Raw genomic sequence first — 6,008 nt, 5'->3', positions numbered from 1 at the left:
CCTCCTTCTCTTTCTTTTCCTTCTTTCTTTTCCACCTTTCCTTTCTTTCTCAGACAGTGCCGATGTTTAGTATAAGCTGCCGTCATGAAGACCAGGCTACCCTCAGACGTATAGTTCCCCTCTCAGTCTTGTCTTCTCGGGGCTAGGATTACAGGTGAAGTATTGCCAAGCTTGCCGCTGGGATATTGATTTCATCATCCTAAAATTCTGATAATTGATCATCTTTCCTTTGAGCTCAACTTAAATGGTTAAATTGGCCCGAGTTCCTGTTTATCTGAGAATTAACTATGGAGTATACATTTAGTCAATTTGGCTGAGATTTTTATCTTCTTCATGACCTATTACAGTGGAAATAATGTCATTTGTGAGGCCACAGGTGGTTTAAGTGAAAAGTGTACCAAGGTAAGTTAATAGGCCTATTCTAGAAGGAGCGGTGCTAGCGGTATACATGACAAGCATTTGTTCAGCCGGGCTGCAATGACTGACAGGTAGAGCACCCCAGCAGTTGCCTGTGCTCTGGTACATTTAAAAGAGCATATTTGTTAACGAGGCAGATAATCACTCCATTAGCTAAGTATGAGCAAAACCTGCTTCCCATCGACTCATGCTTTTCTATTACTACTCTGTATGTGACGTTGATAGAAGTTTGAGTCGGATGGAAAAAAAGAACGCATGCTGTTGATTGTCTGTGTCCCTTGGGGCCACTGTCACAAAGATGTCAGTGACTGTGTGGGTGATAAACAAACTGGGAATATTGCTCCCGATTCCGGGGGTCCAGGAAGTCCGCTCATCACGTTCTGGAAGATTTGCTGTCTGTGGAGGGCTCACTTCCTCGCCCACAGCCATCTTCGGAAGAAGGAACTAGGAAGCTCACAGAGGTCTCCTTCCATGAGGATCCCAGTCCCCGTTCTTCATGATCTCATTCCTTCCAAAGGCCCCACCCTTCTGCTTTTTGTTTTGTTTTGTTTTGTTTTTTTGTTTTTTGAGGTAAGGATTTCAATATAGAAATTTAACAGGGAACCAAGCATAACATCAACTGAGATGTGGCTTCTGGGAAATAAAGGACAATAGTGACTATATGCCAAAAGGGACACTGTCAGAGAAAGCCTGATGCTCTTTATCAGGAAGAAAACAGTATGAATTAAAGTGACCAATGAGACAATCCTGAACCAATTTGAAACCGTCTCAAAGCTGTTCCTAGCTTGGCTCCAAGAAGGGACATAAGTAAACTGGCATTTTGGCAAGAGTTTTTTCCGAGGGAGGAGCCTGTGTGCTTGCTCGGCTTCCCAGATACGCCCCATGTGTCTGCAGGGAACAAGACATCTGATTTGCAACCTGCTTGTTTTAGTCCTCTCAGGTTCCTTCATGTTTTGACATCTCCAACCTCACTGTCAGGTTCTAAAGCCCATCCTCCAAAACTCACCCGCAAGCAGGGGCAAGTGACAGTGGCTTCCACCTTCACATTCATGGTGGGTTTCTGCAGCCACTAACCTTCAAACTCGCGCCTTCCTGGCTGCCCAGACGCAGCCTCCGCAAGGCTTTAGCACACAGAGAGCAGCAGCGCCACCTAGAGGCAGAACTGTCTTTGCAGACAGTTCCAGGGGCATTGCCACTTAATCTGGCACGACAGCTGTACAAAACTGAAGACCACCTTTGTACAGCAGTTAGGTCTTCTCTTCCAGCGTTGGTGGTTGCTCGCCGTTACCACGCTGACGAGGATCACGGGAAGTGCACCGTGCTCTGCAGTGAAAACCGGTTGTAGTTAGGACCTAGGTCAAGTGAGCAAATGCAGCATCAATGTTCTCGCCCGGTGTTAGGTACCATGTGAGTGAGGCGCAAAAGTCCAAGTACAAATGCCTGCAGCAGAGAGGCTAGGGAAAGTTAGAAGACACACATCTGTTCCCTACGGCAGGCTGCGCTCACGGAACTCAGCTGCATGAAAACATGTCCTGAGTTCAGACAGTGTAATATGAATCTACAATTCATGATGGAGAACTGCACAGTAGATACACAAACACACACACACCACACATACACACACAAACACATGCACCACACACACACACACACACACCACACACACACAAACACACACACCACACACACACAAACACACACATCACACACACCACACATACATATACACCACACATACAAACACACACATACACCACACACACAAACACACACACCACATACACACCACACAAACACACACACACACCACACACACAAACACACATCACACACACCACACACATATATACGTCACACACACAAACACATAACACCACACACACACATATATACATCACACACACAAACACACACACCACACACACACACACACATCACACACACCACACACACACAAACACACACACCACACACACACAAACACACACACATCACACACACCACACACACAAACACACACATCACACACACACATCACACACACACATACACCACACACACACATCACACACATGCACACACACAGCACAGCACAATGTTTTAAGTAAGTTTGCAGCTGTCCTGGGCCCAAACACATGACTGGAAGGATGGGATGTGGAAGTCTGGACTGTATACATTTCCTCCGGCTGTATTGTTCCTGCCTCCAAGTTTAGATTAAAAAGCTGTAGTGAGTTCCTCAACAATTTGCTATATTTTGTTTGGTTTTAAAGTGGCCAATTAACAAATAGTACACTTAGGACTTCATTCTCACAACATCAGACACCCTATGGAAAATTTTACTAGAACACCATTCTAAGTACCAAATAAAAAATAAAATGTTCCCTGTATCCACAAACTTCTAATAGCCATTTCTGATGAGGGTTAGCATAACACATGTCACTGTTGTGAGTGCTAGGTACCAGAATCCTTACCTCAGTACGCATGCATACATACATGCCTGCTTCCGTACATGCACTCGGTACACATGCATACATACATGCCTGCTTCTGTACATGCACTCGGTACACGTGCATACATACATGCCTGCTTCTGTAAGTTAATGCCCAATAAGACAAAGAGCTACCACACAACAGTTGTTCAAATATTTACAGCTCAACAGCAGAATCAGAACGAACCGAGTTCTCACTCTGCCACCCCCACACCAGGGAAAGATACTAGACCTTCAAACTTCTCAGCACAGCTGCCATTCACACACACACACATGCACACACACACACACACAGGCACACATACACATGCACACACACACTCTTTGTACAGGACTCCCTCTATGGGGAGACCAGTTAAGGCACACAGTAAGAAAACAGCAATGTCAGCCTGGACAGCAGATTTATACATCTGAAGCAGGTATCAGTCGGGACAAACTAAACTGTCTTAAATCACTGCTAAGACGGGAGGCAGGAGGAGGCTGCTGTTGCTCCTTCCAAGGTTTTAACCCTATTTTACTTTAAAGAGTGTGGTGGCTTCAGTGAGAAATGTCCCCCATGGGCCCGAGTGTCTTTATATTAGTCCCCCGTGGGAGACAGTGTTCGAGGAGGGTTGGGAGGTGCAGTTTTGCAGGACGAACTATATGACTGAGGGTAGACTTTGAGAGTTCGTAACCATAACCAGCTTCTAGTTTTCTCTCTTGGCTTCCTATTTGTGGCCTGCTGATAGCTGCTGTGCTAACACTGCGCTGGACTCTTGACCCCCATAATCACACAGAGTCCCTTTCTTCCCTGAGCTGTCTCAGCTGTGGTGTTTTATCACAGTGCACAAATATGGGCTAGGCAGTCTATGATTTCAGGGTTGTGTATTAACTATTTTTGTTAGCCTTCATTTCCACCCGTGAGCCTTCATGTTTCTTACTCATTCCTGCTCCCCTCTTTCTGCAAGCTTCTGTGTGATTTATTATTCAATCGTTTGTGTGGTTTTGACAACAGGTTCATATTTTATCTTTCAGCTGCTGATTTGATAGCTTTTCTACCATGCATTATTAATTCTCGTGATTCAGTTACAGAAGGGGGAATTTAGAGCACAAAATATATTTTAAGCATTAGCTGTGCTCTTGGAAAAGAAACTCACACACACACACACACACACACACACACACACACACACACACACACACACACACCTAGGTGTCTCTCCAAGCCCCAAATCTGAAAAATGTGAAGCTGCTACTTGGCATTTTCTTTACTCTTGCGAGAACATCTGCTACTCCGAGAATCAGCCTCATATCGTACCTTGGTCTCTTTTGGGGGTGCTCAAAGCTAAAAACTGGGAACTGGGCTGAGACTCATCTTTCATCCACGCATCTTCTTCCCGCCATTATTGTCCCTGTCTCTTTTCCCAGTGAGCGGTTTGGTCATCAACTAAAATGTGGGAGACTTGAGGTCAGTCTTTGTGAAAATCAACATAAAATTAAGTGAAAGCAATCACAGATTCCAGTAGGAAAAGCACCTTGACACTGTAACTCAGCCTCTGTACCTCCGTGACCCCACCCTGGAGGTGACCGGACCGACGAACTCCAAAGCAGCCCATTCAGGGTTCAGACCATCCTGTATTTCTCGTTCTCTTTCCCCCGCCACACAAAACTGCACTCACAATTTCCTCTTCTTCCATCTCAGCCGCTGATCTCTCCTGGCATTCATGACAATACTGTTACCATACTCAGCCATTGCCGAATTTCTTGTTGAAGGAAATAAATCTCTATTAACCTTACACCAAACCACCTATTAAAAAAGAGGAAGCCAGGTATGGGGACGCAAACCTTTAGTCCTAGAACTCGGAGGTCGAGGCAGGCAGATTTCTTTGTGTGAAGCCAGACAGATCTACATAGAGACCCTGTCTTGAACTAAAATATGAAACAAAGAAAGCGTAGTGATAGGGCATGTCTGGCACGTTTGAGTCCCTAGGTTCAATCCCTGAGAACAACAATAAATAAATACATAAAACAGTGAGACAAATGCAACGGCCGGGCTGGAGAGATGGCTCAGTAGTTAAGAGTGTATGCTGACTCTCCTTTTCCGGCCGGAACCACGGCCGCTGTTCCAGAGAAGAAAGAGAAGGTTGTTGCTGTGCCAGAAACCCTTAAGAAAAAGCGAAGGAATTTCAGAGTTAAAGGTGAAGCGCCTGAGGAAGAAGTTTGCCCTGAAGACACCGCAGAAGGCAAGGAGGAAGCCCATCTATGAGAAGGCAAAGCTCTGTCACACGGAGAACAGGCAGATGTACCGGACTGAGACCGGGATGGTTAGGATGGCAAGGAAGGCTGGGAACTTCTATGTGCCAGCAGAACCAAAATTGGCATTTGTCATCAGAATCCGGGGTATAAATGGAGTAACACAAAGGTGTGGTGCAGCTTCTTCATCTTTCCCAGATCTTCAATGGCACCTTTGTTAAGCTCAACAAGGCTTCAATTATGATGCTGAGGATTTTGGAACATTACATTGCGTGGGGGTGTCCCAACCTGAAGTCAGTAAGTGAGCTCCTTCCTCTACAAGCGAGGCTATGGCAAGATTAATATAAAGCGGATGGCCTTGACAGATAATTCCTCGATTGCTCTATCTCTTGGTCGATTTGGCATCATCTACATGGATGATCTAATTCATGAGATCTACACAGTTGGGAAACGCTTCAAGGAAGCAAATATCTTCCTGTGGGCCTTCAAATGGTCGTCCCCACGAGGTGGAATGAAGAAAGAGACAGCTCACTTGGTAGAAGATGGAGATGCTGGCAACAGGGAAGACCAGAGAAACAGGCTCATTAGACGGATGAACTAAGGTGTCCCCATGGATTTTTATAATCTGGTCAGTTAATAAACAGTCACAGCTTGGTGGAAAAAGTGTCTACTGCTCTTGCAGAGGACTCTTAGTCTCATGGCCACACACAGACACAAGTATATTCATAATTAAAAATACAATTTTAAATAAAGAAATAGAATGAAATCAATTTTCATGATTTCTTCTTGAATTCTTCACGACGACCGGCATTATCAAATATTCTATCTCTTCCAACAGCTTACTCAGGGCTCTCCTGTGTTCCTGCAGACT

The 6,008-nt window shown here is 45.1% G+C and overlaps 1 pseudogene across 1 annotated transcript; it reads left to right on the top strand.

Moving 5' to 3' along the window:
• Positions 1–333: 333 nt before the first annotated feature.
• On the top strand, positions 334–5,738 carry LOC308439792 (large ribosomal subunit protein uL30-like; annotated as a pseudogene). Its single transcript has 4 exons — positions 334–402; positions 1,484–1,755; positions 4,313–4,352; positions 4,959–5,738. The product of its transcript is annotated as a large ribosomal subunit protein uL30-like (transcript).
• Positions 5,739–6,008: the final 270 nt, after the last annotated feature.

This window comes from Micromys minutus, assembly GCF_963924665.1.
Source record: "Micromys minutus genome assembly, chromosome: 30".
NCBI lineage: Eukaryota > Metazoa > Chordata > Mammalia > Rodentia > Muridae > Micromys > Micromys minutus.
This window is presented reverse-complemented; position numbering and strand designations above follow the sequence as displayed.